The following is a 17,444-nucleotide window of genomic DNA, read 5'->3' as shown; positions in this document are numbered from 1 at the left end:
AATATGCTTAATGTAATTAATTACTAGGGAAATGCAACTTAAAATTGCAATTAGAAACCACTACACACTTACTAGAATGGCTAAAATTAATAAGACTGACCATACCAAGTGTTGGAGGGGCTGGAGCTTTTATATACTGCTAGTTGGAATACAAAATGGTGCAATCACTTTGGAAGATAATTTGGCAGTTTCTTAGAGTTGAAAGTACATTTACCACATAATACATAGAAATTCTACTCCTAGGCATGTATCCAAGAGAAATGAAAGCATATGTCCTCACAAAGATTTGTATTGCAGCTTTATTCCAATAAATATATGTTCCCCAAAATGGAAACAATCCAAATATCCATCAACTGGTGAATAGATAAAGGATGGTATATTCATGCAATAGTATACTACTCATCAGTAAAAACAAATGAACCATTGACACATACTACAGTATGGATGAATCTCAGAATAAAGATGCTGAGAGAAAGAAACCAGACACAAAAGAGTACATACTATATGTTTCTATTTACATAAAATTCTAAAAAATACAAACTAATCTATATTGAAAGAAAGCAGATTAGTGGTTGCCTGGGGAGGGGCAGAAGGGATTACCAAAGGGTAAGAGGAAAACTGGGGGAGTGATGGATATGTTTGGCTTCATAGGTCTTTATATGTCAAAATTTATCAAATTTCATGCTTTAAATATGAATAGTTTATATCAATATACCTTAATAAAGCCGTTTTTTAAAGTTACCTAAGTGATTTTAAGACCCTACAAAGTTTTAGAATACTGTTACAAAGCATTTAAAGCTTCAAAGAAACCCAATATCCCACACAGTCCCAACAAATCTACTGTTGGCGTCTGGTAGATCATCTAAGCTTGTCTTCAAATTGTGTACATTTACTTATGTCAAGTTTTTGTTTTGTTTTGTTTTTAATTTTAGCCAGAGGAGAAACATATGCTTAATACAATCTGGAAAAAATATAAAAATAGAAAGAAGAAATAAAATCATCCCTAATTACACTACCCAAATATAACCCTATTAACATTTTTAATGTGTTCCCCTCCAGACTCAAGAGGAAGGGTCTGAGCTAAGAAATAAAATTTGGAGTCACTGGCACAGGGAAGGTAATTTTAATTTTTTAATACAAATTTTAATTTTGAAAATGTTTAAATATAGAGAAAAGTTGAGAAAATAGTGCAATGGTCACCCCAGTACTCAACATCCAGATTGAACAATTGTTAACATTTTGCTGTCTATGCTTTACCTATACATAGGTGTGTGTGTGTGTGTGTGTGTGTGTGTGTGTGTGTGTGTGTGTGTGTGAATGTGTGGGGTTTTTTTTTGCTAAGCTATTTAAAAATGAGTGTCAGACAATATGAAACTTCAGTCCTATGTACTTCAGCATGTATGCCCTAAAAAGAAGGATGTTTTCCTTCATAACAATACCATTATCTCACAGAGGAAAATGAATAATGACTCCCTAATATCTAATTTCCAGTCTATAATCAGATGTTCTTAATTGCCCATTTTATAGCTTTTTTTGAACCACAATCCACTGAAGTTTGAGTTAGTGTATTTTGGTTTTATATCTCTTTAGTCTCTCTAATCTAGAAGAGCAGTTCCCCATCCCCTCTTTTTTTCCTTCTTTCTTTCTCTTTATTTTATTTTATTTTGGCAGGGGGAGAGGTAATTGGGTTTGTTTGTTTGTTTGTTTGTTTTTTTAATGGAGGTACTGGGGATTAAACCCAGGACCTCCCACATGCTAAGCATGTGCTCTACCATTAATCTATACCCTCACCCCATATCCCCTCTTACTTACCATGGCTTTGATATTTTGAAACAATAAGGCCAATTGTCTTGAGGACATTCTGTCATTATGTAATAATCGGTGGTGTTATTTAATTTATTCCTCTGTCTTTTATGTTTCCTATATATTAGAAACTAGGTCTAAAGATCTCACTATATTTAGAATGAGTATTTTGGGCCAAAGTATAGTGCTTCATAGGTCATGTTGGGTACTTCATGTTGTACCACTTCTGTTGGCACATCATGTCAGACTGTCCCACTATAAGTGATGCTAATGTTGATCTATAGGTTAAGGTGGTAACCAACTGCCAGATCTCTCTGTTGGAAAAAGATCTATTTCTCCTTTCCAATTAGCAAATAATCTGTGAAGTGATACATTATTGTGGTGGAAATATCTTGTTGTCCAACAGCCTTTTACCTAATGGTTTTGTTACTGAACCAAATTGGGTCCACTCACCTCTCTCATAGCAAAGCCAATCCACTGACACCAGCTTGTGGTGAAGAAAAGTACAGTATTTATTGCAGGGTGCCAAGCAAGGAGAATGGGCAGCTCTTGCTCAAAAGACCCAAACTCCGTGATTGCTTTCAGGGAAAGATTTTTATTGTTTGCTTGTTTGTTTTTTGGCAGGGAGCAGGGCATAGGAAAGGGTTTTTAAAGACAACACTTGCAGTTCATGGACTTTCTTCTGATTGGTTGGTGGTGAGATAACAGGGTGGTGTTTCAGGATCTTAATCATCAACTTTCTGGTTCCAACCCGTCTGGGATCTGGTGCTTATGGTTAGCATGTACTCACCATCCTCTACATTAGCAGGAGTCTTAGTTTCTGCAGAACAACTCAAAAATATGTATCAGATTGCTATCCATATCTCTTTAGGAGAAACTAGGACTCTATTTTATCTGTTGGTCGAGCTATCATTACTTTTCTTGCTTAACTGATTTTCCTTTGTTTCTACATTTCCTCACTTCTCTAATTAGTAATTGCTTGAGTCTGCTCTTTGGAACTTGGGGGCTGTGTAGGAGACTAAAGCCTTTTTTCTACAAACAAGAAATGTCGGACATGATGGGGCTTTTGTACCCAGGAAGGGTACTGCTTGGTTTCAATTCACCCTTTTCTTTGATACTTCTCAGTCCTGAGGGGAACAGGGACAAGAAAGGCAATAAAGTTTTGGATTGAGCGGTTAATCATAAACTCAGCAGGGGACCTCGGTCTTAGGGGGACTCAGTTTCAGTCTTAGCAGCTGTTGGTTATCTTTCATCAGTTATTTCAGCAGGAGTTGCAAAATAGTAATTAAATTCTTTGATTCTATCACTCCTTCTATAGTTATTAGCATCACTTTTCTGTAAAGAAAAGTTTTCCTTTCTCCTACTGAGAAGACAGGTTAAATGCTTAACTCTTTCCTTTTAATAACCAATAATCAGAGTAAATAGCCAATACAATAGTCATCTCCAACAGTGGCAAATGAGTTCTCTTTTTCTCCTTTTCTGTTGTTTTCTAAACTCATAGATTCTTATTTATTCAATGTTTTAAAATTACATTCATTTTTTTTTGTTGTTAATACTCACATTGTCTCAAATTGGAAGCCTCTTTAAACTGTTTTTTTTTCTTACTGACACACTCGTATTAATCTTGAGTACATCCATATTTTTTGGCATAACGAGATGTTCCAGGCTCTACTTAAACTTACCCTGCCCAAGCTCTAGAATCAGCCATTTCTCCAAAGAGCCCTGGCCAATTTTAATGGAGAAAAGTATTTGAAGAAAAAAATTGGGGTTCTAATAGACTCACAGACAGAGAATACAGACTTGTGGTTACCAGGGGGGTGGAGGGTGGGAAGGGATAGACTGGGATTTCAAAATTGTAGAATAGACTACACTGTATAGCACAGGGAAATATACACAAAATGTTATGATAACTCACAGAGAAAAAAATGTGACAATGAGTGTGTATATGTCCATGAATAACTGAAAAATTGTGCTGAACACTGGAATTTGACACAACATTGTAAAATGATTATAAATCAATAAAAAATGTTAAAAAAAAATTGGGGTTCTAGGTATGCTCATTGCTACTGGCTTTTTATTACTTCCAGGCCCTCCCTTTCATTGGGTGAATCTAGGAATGAACATATATATATAAAATCATGAGGCTGTATTTTTGTTTTCAACTCATAGGTGTTTTTTTTTTTCTGAACTTATTTGACTTTATATTCAGATTTCTTTTCTCTTATATGAAAAATTTTTATTCCTAATACTAACAAATTTACATATTTGCTTTTCCTACACTATACATGCAGTAGTTCCAAAATTACCCTGCCAATATTAATAGTAACAGTAAAAATACCAGAGGAAGTTTTGATCCTAAGAATATATCCTTTTAAATATGTAGACCTTCTGCATTCAAAGGCGACTTCACTGTTCTTTACTCATTTTAAGCCATGGGAATGAATTATACTACTTAGAAGGAGAAGAGAACAGGTGCCTGAGGACAGCGGTATTTAGATGTCAGGTATAGCAGTTGGCAGGAAGGAAAGTAGGAATTTGGGTATCTCAGGGACTCAGAGAGGAAAGTTTTTCGTTACCAATGGAGAGTCCACAATTGTATTGACAACTGCTGAGAGCTCAAACATGATACAGACAGATACTCCTAATAATAACACACACAAAAATGTACTGAGTACTTTTCTATATGCCAGTGTGAAAAAATAGAAAATATGTATATTGGTCTGTGGCCCCAGTTCCTGGAGAGAGCTCCTAAAACCCTTTAATTTCCTAAGTGATAAGAGCACTGGGAGCATCTTTTGTTCTAAGATTTGGTCTTGGACTCTGGTTCCTGACACAGAGCTCCTAAATCCCTTGGAACTGCCTAGGTGATAGGAGCATCTTTATTCTAATGAGTCCACCATTGGTGGGCTCCTGGATAGCTTCAGGATGGGGGCTGCTCACCAGAAAGACCAAGTCAGGATTAGAAGCTTAGAACTTTCAGCCCTACTCTATCTTCAGAGAGAGAAGAAGGGCTGGAGATTGAGTTAATGGTTGATCATCATTAACTACATGATGGAGCCTCCATAAAAATCCCAAAAGTATGGAGTTTGGGGTGCTTCCAAGTTGCTAAACACAATCACAGTGCACTCCAAGTCCATGGGGACAGAGGTTGTGCGCTCAGGACTTTTCAGACCTCACCCTATGTAAATCTTCATCCAGCTATTCATTTGTATCCTTTAGAATATCCTTTGTAATACATCAGCAGTAGTAAGTAAATCTTTTTCCTTGGTTCTCTGAGCCCCTCTAGCAAATGATCAAACTGGAGGAGGAGGTTGTGGGAACCTTCATTTTGTAGCCGAGTTCAAAGGAAGTGGTAACCTGGGGACTCACTACATGTGTTAGGTGACTGAAGTGGGGAGCAGTCTTATGGGACTCAAATGTTAACCCACTGGATCTGTGCTAACTTCAGGCAGTTAGTGTCAGAGAATTCCCTGGTGTGGAAAACCCACACATCTAGTGTCAGATTGTTGTGAGTCTGGTAGCATGAGACTAAAGGAAAACAGTGAGTTTTGCTGAGACAGTCAGACACTATATTTAGTGCTTTACACACATTTACCCATGTAGTAAGCCTATGGATTTGACATTATTATCATATCATTCTAAACAGGAGAAATTGAATTACAGAGAGAGATTAAGTAACTTGCTTAAAGCCACACAAGCAAGTGAGGGAACCTGGTTTCTCACCCAGGCAGTTTGTCACTAGAGCAAGTTCTTTACCATGGATATTCATTGGAGTTGAATCATGGCAGCTGTTGGTAGCCTTGATAAAAGCATTTTTAGAGGAAAGCAGAGAAAGTAGGTTGGAGTATGATAGAGTGAATTTGGGGTGAGAAAGTGGAGACACCAAATTGAGTCAGTTCCTTGAAGAAGTTTAGCTGTGAAAGGGAACAAAGGATGGAAACACAGATGGGGGCAAGGGGTGGTGGTAGAATGTAGGGTCAAAGAAGAGTTGCTTGCTTACTTTAATATAGTAGGTTCCAAAACATGTTTGCTGATAGAAAAAGCCAATAGGGAGGGAGAAACAGTGATGCAGGAGAGAGAGGAGAATTAAGAAGGTGAAAGGGGTGGGACCCCAAGCCCCAGAACATCAATTGAGGGGACGGTTTTAGACAGGGTGAGAGATATTTATACAGAACAGATGGGAAAGTAAGGGAGTTCTCTTGACTTCCATTTCCTCAAAAAGCTTGAGACAACATTGCCCCCTGAAAGATGAGAGAAGTCTGTGAGAGAAGTTTGAAGGAAAGGAGAACGTATGAGTTATCTGATAGAGTGAGCCAAAGGAATTATCCCAGTAAAGTTGAGACCCTCCTGGGGTTTGCAACTTGAATTTACAGTAAAGCAAAGCTAAGATGTATGGTTTTCTCCAGTTGTGCTTTTGCACCCCTCTCCTTCCCACACACACACATACACCATTTTTATTTTTTGGGTCATTACCCCACACCCCTTATTGCTGCCAAAATCACATGGGCAGGGGGCCAGGGCTGGATGGACACCTCCCCCTACCCATACCCTTCCTGTGTGTGGTTGGAAAACTTTTTTGTTTTGGGTTTTTTTTTTTTTTTTCCTGAATAAAAAAGGATTCTACTTAAAAAAAAAAAAAGAGAGAGAGACTGTGGACAGATGATAGGGCTCATTCTGCATTGAGAATTACCCAGGGGAGGATGGGGCAAGGAGTTGGTCACAATGTTGGAGCAGGGAATCCAGATGGACCAGGAGGCACACGGAAGCAGAGGAGATGGGTGGACAGTGTGTCAGGGTCAGTGGATCTGTGGAAGCCAGGAGACCAAAGAAGGCTCTGATATTGAATCAATCATCCTGGAAAGATGACAGGAGTAGAAGTGAGAAGTAAAACAATCAGTCTTCCTACAGGGGAGGAAACAGAGGTTAGAAATGTTGAGGAACGTTCTCAGGGTCATTCAGTGACCTTGTCACTGGGGCTGGGATTTGAGGCCAGCTCTGCCTAACCTCAGAGCCTGGGTCAAACCGTTATTCTACTGCTGAATCAGTGAGTTCAGCTACTGGGGCTGAGGCTGTAAGTTGCTCTGCCAGGTCACCTCATGCCAATGGCCAACATGGGTTACCCCAGGCACCTGCCCTATGACCTCTGAATCCTGCATTCTGCCCACTGTCATGGACTTCTCCTCACCTTTAGTTAGCTGTCTCCAGAACCTGTTCTACCCTGGTGGCTGAATCTACAGCTCCAGATCCTGCTGTTCATAGTCTGTTCCATGGGTAGGCTTCTTCTGACATGGACTATAGGAGAAATGATAATGCTAAAGAAAATAACAACACCTGCTTCTATTACCTCTATCAGGCACCCACTCTATGCCAAGCTTGGCATTTATATTTCATTTGAGTCTCATGACATCTCATTATTGTCCTCATTTTACAGATAAGAACACCAAGACTCAGATTATGTTACTTGTCCAAGATCACACAGCTAGGATGTTGCAGAACTGGAGTCAATCCTGAGTATTTCTGGCTCTCACCATCCTTACCCTTTGCAGATCATGAAAATTAAATAAGATAATGTACAATGTAGCTTTTGTACCAGTATAGCACAGCCTTAGTAAAATAACTTTTTAAGACAATTCCATGTTTCCTGGCCACCATCTGCCAATGCAGCTGGCATTCTCTGTCAAGTCTTGTCCAAGAATTCCTCAGAATCTCTGGGGGTGTCCTACCTGCATTCCAGAGCAAGTCCTGTCAGCTGCCACATGACCTTACCATGGCAAACCCTGAGTAGGCACTTGGCAGTGTTCCTGGCATCTGGACTAACACTTTACACACATGATTTAATTTACATGTCCACACACCCCTAATATTCTTTCTATGTCACAAAAAAAGACAGAGAAGTGAGAGTAGTAGCTGTTGATAGCATCCAGATATCAGGGTTGGCAGAGAAAGCTGTAGTGTCTGTGCCCTGCAGCAGTGACCTTGGTGTCTCTCCTGGCCTGAATCCTCAGGGTGAATCTGGGAGTTGTTCCTAACTGTATACGGTCCCCACGCTTGGCCCTCTGGCTCTCATAGAGATTCTATGAGCCACCCAACATCTTTTTTTTTTTTTAATCTTTTTTTTAAAATATATTTTTATTGAAGTACAGTCAGTTTACAATGTTGTGTCAATTTCTGGTGTATAGCACAATACTTCAGTCACATAGGAACAAACATACATTCGTTCTCACCAATATCCTTTAATAAATGTGTTTTCTGCCCAAACTGAAGAGAATTGGTTTCTTTTATTTGCAGTTAGGAATCCTGATTGATACACCCTGTAACAACTCTGTCAGGTAGGTCTATTATTTGTATCATTTAAAAATTACTTTCTAGCTATTTAATTAGTTTTTAAAAGTAATGATATAGGCACCTGTGAATCCACCATCCCAAAATAAAATGCAGAAACTCCACAATAACTTGCATCTAACCCTATGCCCTCCTCCCCACCCAACCCTTTCCCTGGCCAAGGTAACCGTCTTCTTGTTCATCATTCCCTTTTTTTTATCTTTTAAAATTTCTATTGAACTATAACATATATATAGCAAACTGCACAAATATTAAGTATACAGTTCAAATTTATACATGCGTATGGATTTTTGTATAACTAGATTAACATATAGAACATTTCCCATGCCCCAGAAGGCTCCCTCTGACCCCTCCCATCTAATTCCTGACGCTCCAGAGAAACCAGTATTCTTACCTCTATCACCTTAGGTTTCTTTTGCTTGTTCTCAAATGTTTAAAAAAAAAGTACACTTTTTGTAGTGTCTTTTTTTTTGTCTGCCTTCTTTCGCTCATTGTTATGTTTGTGCAATTCATCTATGCTTTTGCCTGTAGCAAGTTTGTTCTTTTTATTGTTATATATATTCCATTGTGTGAATATACCATAATTTATTTTATTCATTCTCCTATTGATAACATTGAGATTGTTCTCTCACTTTTCTTTGTATATTGCTTTATTTCATCTATCTGTATTTCTAAAAGTATCATGTTTAAAACTGAGGAAACTGAGGCTCAGTGAAGTTAGGTGATTTGCATGAAGTCACATAGCAAATAAGCAGCCAAACCAAGACTAGCTCTACATCCTGAGCTCTGCACCTCAATTGCAAAGGAATGAGAGAAAGGTCCTTCCTCTTCTTATTCTCTGGGACTGAGGGATTGCCCTGGGTTAGATTTGCCTTGCTCTTTTTTTTTTTAAGGCTGCATTATTTTCCAGTACCATAGTGATCTTATCCCCTACTGATGGACATTGTCCTTATTTCTAATCTTTTCCTATTACAAACAATGTTATGATGAACAGCACATTAATTCGCTATTTTGCTCATTGGATATTTATCTAAAGGATGAATTTTTAGAAATGGAACTGCTGGAACAACTGGTATATGTGTTTTAAAAACAACTTTATGAAAGTGTAATTGACATACCTTAAAATTTACCAATTTTAAAGGTATAATTCAATTATTTTTAGTAAATTTATTGAGTTTTACAATCATTATCATAAACTATTTTTAGAATATTTTCATCACTCCAATAAGACTGCGCATGATTGTTTACAGTTAATTCCCATTCCTTCCTCCTGTCCCAGGCAACCACTCATCTACTTTATGTTCCCATAGATTTGCCTTTTCTGGATATTTCATATACATGGAATTATATACACAATATATGATCTTTTGTATTTGGCTTCTTTCATTTAGCTTACTGTTTTTGATGTTCATTCATGACATAGCATGTATGAATAGTTCATTCCTTTTTACTACTGAATAGTATTTCATTGTATGGATATAGCACATTTTTAAAATCCCCTCACCAATTGATGGATATTTGAAGGCTTCCCCCCACCACTTTTTGGCCATTAGGAATAATGCTGCTGTGAACATTCACATGCAAGTCATTGGCAGACATATTTTTTTCATTTTTCTTGGTACATACATAGAAGGGGAATGGTTGGGTCATATGATAAATTTATGCTTAGCTTTTTTACAAAAGCAGCAAACTGTTTTCCAAAGCAGCTGTACTGTTTTAAATTCCTGTCAGCAACGTATGACACTTCCTGTTACTCCACATTCTTGCCGACTTTGTTATTAATCTGTTGTTTTTTTTTTTTAATATCTCCTCTAGTGGGTGTAAAATGGCATCTCATTGTGGTTTTAATTTGCATTTCACTGATGACTAATGATAGTGGGCATCTTTCATGTGCTTATTCCTATATCTTCTTTAGTGAAATGTTTATTCAAATTTTTTGCCTGTTTTTAAATGGGGTTGTTTGTCTTCTTACTATAGAGTTTTAAGAGATCTTTGTATATTCTGGATACAAGTCCTTTATCATATCTGTGTTTTGCAAATATTTTCTCTCAGTCTGTACTTTGTCTTTCACTTTCTTAGTAGTATCTCAAAAAATTTTATTGAAGTGAAATTCACATACCATAAAAGTAACCATTTATAACTGAGCAATTCATTAATGGTGTCTTTTGTAGGACAAATATTTTGATTTGATGGTCTAATTTATCAGTCTTTTTCTTTTGTGGATAATGCTTTTGGTGTCATATCAAAGAAATCTTTGCCTAACCTTAGGTCTTGAAGGTTTTTCTCCAATCTATTTTTCTAAAAATCTTACAGTTTGACTGTTCTTTATAGGTTTCTAATCCATTTTGAGTTATCTTTTGTGTATGGTGTGAAATAGGGGCATAAGTTCATCTTTTTACAAGTAATCTATCTTGACATATGTACTTTTATTTTTTTAATTTATTTATTTTTATTTTATTTTTAAAAATTGAGGTATAGTTGAATGTTTGTTTGTTTGTTTGTTTGTTTATAATGAAGGTACTGGGAATTGAACCCAGGACTTCATGCACACTAGGCATGCACTCTACTACTGAGCTATACCCTCCCCTCCCAAATTTTTGTAGATTATACTCCATTTATAGCTATTATAAAATACTGTCTGTATTTCCTGTGCTGTACAATATATACTTGTAGTATATTCATTTCCAGCATAAGTATTTTTAATTCCAATAGATATGGCCAAATTGTCTTCCCACCACACAATTGGCATCACGCTGATCAGCAGTGAGCATGACTGTTTTCTCATACCCATGCTAACACAACTGACATATCAACCTTTTTGTTCTTGGCCAATCTAATAGTGAAAACATAGCATCTCATAGTTTTAATTTGCTAAATTCCTACTTTAGCCACATTCTAAGCATTATCTGTGACAGGATAGAGTTGATGTATTAGCTACCTACTGTTTCAGTACACATTACTGAATAAGAAACACAACTACTGAGATTAAAAATTACCATCAGTCTACCAAAATCGTTACATATGAAATAATATGATTCCTGGGATTTGCTTCAAAAGAAGCCATCAGCAGAGGTAGTGGATGCAAGCTGTTGTTAATGAGTTGATACTAGAAGCTGGCAATTCATTGTACTATTTTTTTTCTTTATCTATCTTTGAAATTTTTCATAATGAAAGGCTTTTTTTTCTTGATGACCACTTATGGCACCACCTAAAATCATTTTGCGTACATCCATCAGTGCACAACTTCTTGGAAGACACTAGCTTAAATGTTAAGAGTGAGGGCTCTAGAGTCAGGCTGATCAACTTTGAATCCTGCTTCTACCAGTTACTAGCTGATCTCAGGCAAGTCCTCAAACCTCTCTGGGACACAGTTGCCTCATATGAATAATGGAGCACTAATTTTAATTGAACACTACTGTGGTCCTGTACTGTGTTAATGATCTCTCATTTTATCCTGCCCACAACCCTAAGAGGTGAGTTACTACTGTTAATCCTGTCTCACAGATGAGTAAGCAGCCTGAACACAGGTAACTGAACCATTTTACCTTTTGGGACCTGCTCCTCCTCCCTCCAAGTTTAGAAGGTCCTCAAGGACTGAAAACAAAGTCACATGTCCCTGTATTTCTAATTGCAGCCATTACCACTTCAGAAGTTCACATGAATCAAGGCTGAGTTCTAAGACTCCCTGGAGTGTTTCTGGTCTGATGAAACCTTCCCAGCTTGCATAATGTGACCTGGATGCTTGTCGCTTGATTCTATCTTTGCTTGAGGAATTTGCAGGCATGACTTTAATTTTTTCCTTTTTTAAAGAAATGTATGTTCCATTCCAGTTTAGGGCAGAAATGTCCAGTGAGAACTGAAGGTAAGAAGTAACTCTAGTCTGCAATCTGTAGAGATGGGCCAGTGGGGCTTTCCTAGGAGAAGGACAACTGTATGTTTGAGAGCCAGAAAAGAGGGAAGTGAGGATAATGGGGAGGACTAGAAGCAGCTCTGATATGCTGTTTACTATCTAAGAGAGTTCTTCAGTCCTGCAATTGCTCATCTGAATCCAAGTCCTCCCAAAAAATGCAGGAGGAGGTGCTTGAGAGCTCCTTATGGCTATGTATTTTTAGAACTTATTTTTTCATTTCTATATTCAGTATAGAAAATCTGAAGGATACAGAGAAGCACAGTCGCTTTTTTCACTGTGATTCAAGAAGAGGCAGTTGTGAAATGGTTGAAAGAGACAGTCCTGAGTTTAAATCCCAGGTCTATTGCTTGCATTCCTGTGAATTTTGGCAAGTCACCTAACCCTTGTGAAACTCTGTTTCCTCCGCTAGAAAAGTGGTAATCAAAATACTTCCTACCTCATTGGGGATGAATATAAGCCCATCTAGTTCAGGGCATACAGTGGGCACTCAATAAATGTGTCTGTTCTTTCACTTACAAAGCAGTTTTAATACAAGTGTTTTCTGAGCACCTTTAAGGTGTTACTTCATGCCAGAGGAAATACAGGGATGGATAAGATGGGATCTTTACCCTTGAAGTCCTTATGGTTTAGGGAGAGAGGAAATTTTATTAGATTGTGTGGTCCAGTCTGCTGCCTTTATTTAAGAAAAAAATCTTTTTTAATATTCTGTCTGCTGCCTTTAGATAAAAGACATGTGACCCTAATCTTCAGATGTCAGAAGAGGCCTGGAGAGGCCATCAAGTAAATAGTAGGGAGGGGACTAGAACCCATTTAGGAGAAATACTGGGACAGAGGCAATGAAAGAAGGACTTTTGAATTAAAATCGGGCTGTTTTGGTACTCAAAGGAGAAAAACAGGTAAGAGGTGAAGATGCCTGTGAATGGATAAGAGGTTACAAATCTAGTCATGAGGATAGACTGCGTTTTACCTGTGTAGGATTTCCCCCACCTCCACTAATACTTTATCATGAAAAATTTCAAACATATAGAGCAGTTGAAAGACTTGTACAGTGAACAACCGTCTACCCACCTCCTAGGTTCTACAGTTGTTAATCGTTTGTTACATATGCTTTGTCATATATTTATTCATTCATCTCTCCACCCATCCATCTTGTTTTTTGATGCATTGCAAAGAAGCTGCGGAGTTCACTCTACCTTTAAACACTTAAATAAGCCTATCATTAACTAGAGTTCTATATTTTTGGCTTTTTTTAGGTTAAATTTACGTACAATGATAAGCATGGATCTAAAGTGTACATTTGCTGAGTCTTGACAAATGCATACAGCCATGTAATCCACACCCCAAATAAAATATTTCCCATTTTTTCATTGAAGTATAGTCAGTTTACAATGTTGTGTCAGTTTCTGGTGTGCAGCATAATGTTTTAGCTATACATATACATACACATATTCCTAATAAAATATTAAAAGAATATTTTTGTGTGAACACTGTACATGGACTGTTTCACTTCATCTAAGCTTTGTTTTATGTGTTGAATTTAGCCAGGTAAAAAAATGAATAAATAAAATCTTAAAAAAAAAAAAAAGAACATTTTCAACACTCCAGAAAATTTCCTTCCTCCAGAGGCCACCACTATTGTGATTATTTTTTCACCATTGATTAGGTTTTACCTGTTCTAGAATATCATACAAATAGAATCATGCAGTTTGTATTCTTTTGTATAAGGTGTCTTTTAGTGTAACGTCTATTTTATATTATCTATTTTATACTGTGTATTAGTGATTTGTTTTTTCTTATTGTTTTGTAGTATTGCATTGTGTGAATAAACCACAGTTTATCCATTTTCTTGTTGATGGAACCCACAGGCGTTTTAAATATTTTGTATTTGTTGCCAATGTTTTAGACCTGAGTTCAAATCCTGCCTTTGCTGCTTCCTAGGTGTGACCATCAGCTGGTTACTTTACCTCTCTGAGACTCTGTTTCCCTATCTGCATAATGGGACAAATTGTAGCTATTGCTTATTGAGTGCTTACTATGTACTTGCCTGGCACTGTTCTAAGTGTTTCACATGCATTAGCTCATTTAATCCTTACAATACTCCATGAGATGGGGTATATTACTACTCCCATTTTATGGATGAGGAAACTGAGTACCCCACCTGGGTTGCTGGGATAATTCAATGAGATAGGGCATGTGAAAAACACAGGATGCTATTTGGTAATTAAAATGTAAAAGTAAACATTGGCTATTGTTTTTTATTTTACCTTACTGGCCCTTGGAAGCATTTAAGTTTACTACCCAAGTAGGGAACGTATATAAATCCATGGGAGTAGGATTTCCAAATAAAATACAGGATGCCCAATTAAATTTGAATTTTAGAAAAACAATGAAAAAAATTAGTGTAAGTATGTTACATGCAATATTTGACACATATTTATACAAAAAAATTTATTGTTTACCTGAAATTCAAATTTAACTGAGCATCCTACATTTTAATTTTCTAAATCTGGCAATCCTACCTGAGAGGGAGTGACCTCATTTTGCAGATGACGTAACAGTCTTAAAGAGGGAAAACGATGAGCCAACAAGTTGAGTCTTAAGTGGTTTCTTTAGATCCAGATCTGAGGCTCCCAGAAGACTCATCCAGTGTCTTCTCTCTATCAACCCACAGTTTTGCCACTTTTCAAGTCTTTCCCTGCCTCTGGCAGTTGAATGCAGACTGGCCCCAGGAAGAGGGGGATAGCAGCATGACTAGCAGCGTGACTGAGTGTTCTGCAGGGGAAGCCAGTAAGTGACAGGTGGCATGTGGGCTGCTGGGGTTTCTCTCCCCACTCATTCCAGCTTTGCATCCCTGCTTTCTTCTTTCCTTCTCTACCCAGAGGCCTGGGAAACTCCTTCCTTTGCTGGTGGTGGAAGGACTCCCCCAGGCTTCCTGCTCCTGCTCTAGCAGGCTAGGTCCTGTCCAGGCTGACCTCACTGTCCAAGGCAGAAGGAGGTGTAGGTGGCTCATGGCTTTATTAGCCACCAGTCCTGCATTCTGACCAGGCCGAGACTAGACTGGCTTCTAGATCAGGGAACCTGGGAACCACATCCACACAGCATGGGAGATGAGGAAATGCCAAGACTGGGATTCTCTGCCCTCACCAACTCACCTTCTCCTTGGAGAACCACCAAGTACCTACATACCCTGGATTTCCTAGAATCTTTACAACATCCTCAGAGGTAGGATCTATTATTCTCACTTACAGATTTTGCCATTGAGGTTCAGGAGATTTCCCTAGGAACCCCTGAAGCAAGTTTTTGACAGTCAGTACTCAATTCTTGATGCTTGTGCCTCTGAAGAAGCCTGGATTATTAATTCTGCTAGGTTCTGCCTCCCAGATCAGAGCTAATCCACTCTGTTGGCATTAGCAAAAAGGTTAGGATAGCATAGTTGACCCAGCATAGTAGTTCTGAAAATGTGATCCCTGGGCATCAAGATCACCTGGGAACTTGTTAGAAATGCAAATTCTTGAGCCTAATTCCAGAACTTTCTAAGAAATTCTGGGGGTGTTACCTGGCAATCTGAGTTTTAATAAGCTCTCCAAGTGATTCTGATGCACTCTAAGGTTTGAGAAGTTGGCATGTGGTAGAAAGATGCATTTTTGGAATAAAATGAGTATACATTTAAAATTTTTTTTTGTTTTGTTTTAAGTAAACTTTTATTGATATATGTAATATAAATACAGAAAAATACACAAATCATAAATATGCAGCTTGATGAATTTTCACAAAGTGAACATGCCTGTGTACCAGCACCCAGATCAAGACACAGAACATTTTTAGCAGCCCGAAGAAGCCCCTTTGTGTCTCCTTCCTGGTATTATCTCCCCTCGAAGGTAGTCACTATCATGACTTCAATCACTGTACATTTAGTTTTGCCTAGCATATAGCTTAAAAATTGTAGATGAAGACAGAATCTGGAGCCAGAGGACTTTGGTTGGATTCTTGGTTCCTGGTTGAGTGATCTTGGACCAGTCATCTAATCTCCTTGAGACTCATTTCCTTCTCTGTATAATGAATAAAACCTTAAAGTCATACTATGTTCCCCAATCTTGCCTAGTGACAAGAGTCACCTAGAGCATAGGTAAAAAAACCCCACATTCCCCATAGCATACATTATTTTGTGTGTGTGTGTGAGATTCAGTAGTACTTTGCCTTTATTCTTCTCACAGAAATTTTATTTTGAAATTGATTGACTTTATTTAATTTTTTGATTCCCATTGTCTTTTTAAAAAAACTTTATGTATTTATTTTACAATACCATATTTAAGATTGAAGTATAGTTAATGTTTAATATTATATGTTATAGGTATATAATATAGTGATTCACAATTTTTAAAGTTTATACTACAGTTATAGTTACTATAAATTATAAATCATGTTGTACAATACATCCTTGTAGCTTGTTTTATACCTGATAGTTTGTGCTTTTAATCCTCCACCTCCATCTTGCCCCTCCCCTATCCCTCTCCCCACTGGTAACCACTAGCTCCTTCCCTACATCTTTGAGTCTGTTTCTTTTCTGTTATATTCACTAATTTGTTGTATTTTTTTAGATTCCACATGTAAGTGATATCTTACAGTATTTGTCTTTCCTCAGAGCATACATACATTCTTAATAGGACAATTGGTTAGGGGTGAAGAGGAATTAGACAACTTTGTAAGCATAGAGATAATATATATGGTACATAAATCCATAAAAAGTCTATTTGTGATATTAAAATTTCATGGGGGAGCTTAGGCGGAAAATGTCTAAAAATAGTCCTTAGATGATAATTTAAAAAAATGTTGAGAAACACTGTTCTACAGCAGTGATTCTCCAACTGTGGTCTGTGGTTAAAAGTGCAAATTCTCACCTTCACCCTCACCCAACCCCAGAGTTACCGAACTGGAAATTCTGGGGGTGGGACCCAGTAATCTATGATTTAATAAGCCTCCGGGTGATTCTGATGGGCACTAAAGTTTGAGAACCACTGCCCTAGACAATCTGAATGGGGTAGGGTTATAGGAATTTCTTTAACAAGCTCTCCTAAGGTACTTTGAAGAAAACTTTGACATGGAGGATTTTGAAAGAACTTTGAAAAGTGTAAGTGACTTTCCAGACGGTAAAATACTATTTTTATTAGGAGGAAACACGGTAAAGAATATTAGCAAAGGTCACTAATTACTGAGCACTTAGTTGTGACTCTGACTCTACTTGCACAGCCTATTAATTCTCATGAACAACCCGTGAAGGAACTTAAAGAGGGTGGGCTCTGAAGCCAGACTGCCTGGGTCTTATCCAGCTTGTGACTTGGTTCATGCATCTGTAAAGTGGGGGAAATGAAGGTATTTCCCTTATAGATGT

The sequence above is a fragment of the Camelus dromedarius genome, chromosome 18 (assembly GCF_036321535.1).
Source record: "Camelus dromedarius isolate mCamDro1 chromosome 18, mCamDro1.pat, whole genome shotgun sequence".
NCBI classification, from domain to species: Eukaryota; Metazoa; Chordata; class Mammalia; order Artiodactyla; family Camelidae; genus Camelus; species Camelus dromedarius.
The sequence above is the reverse complement of the archived record's forward strand: the minus strand, read 5'-3'. Positions refer to the sequence as shown.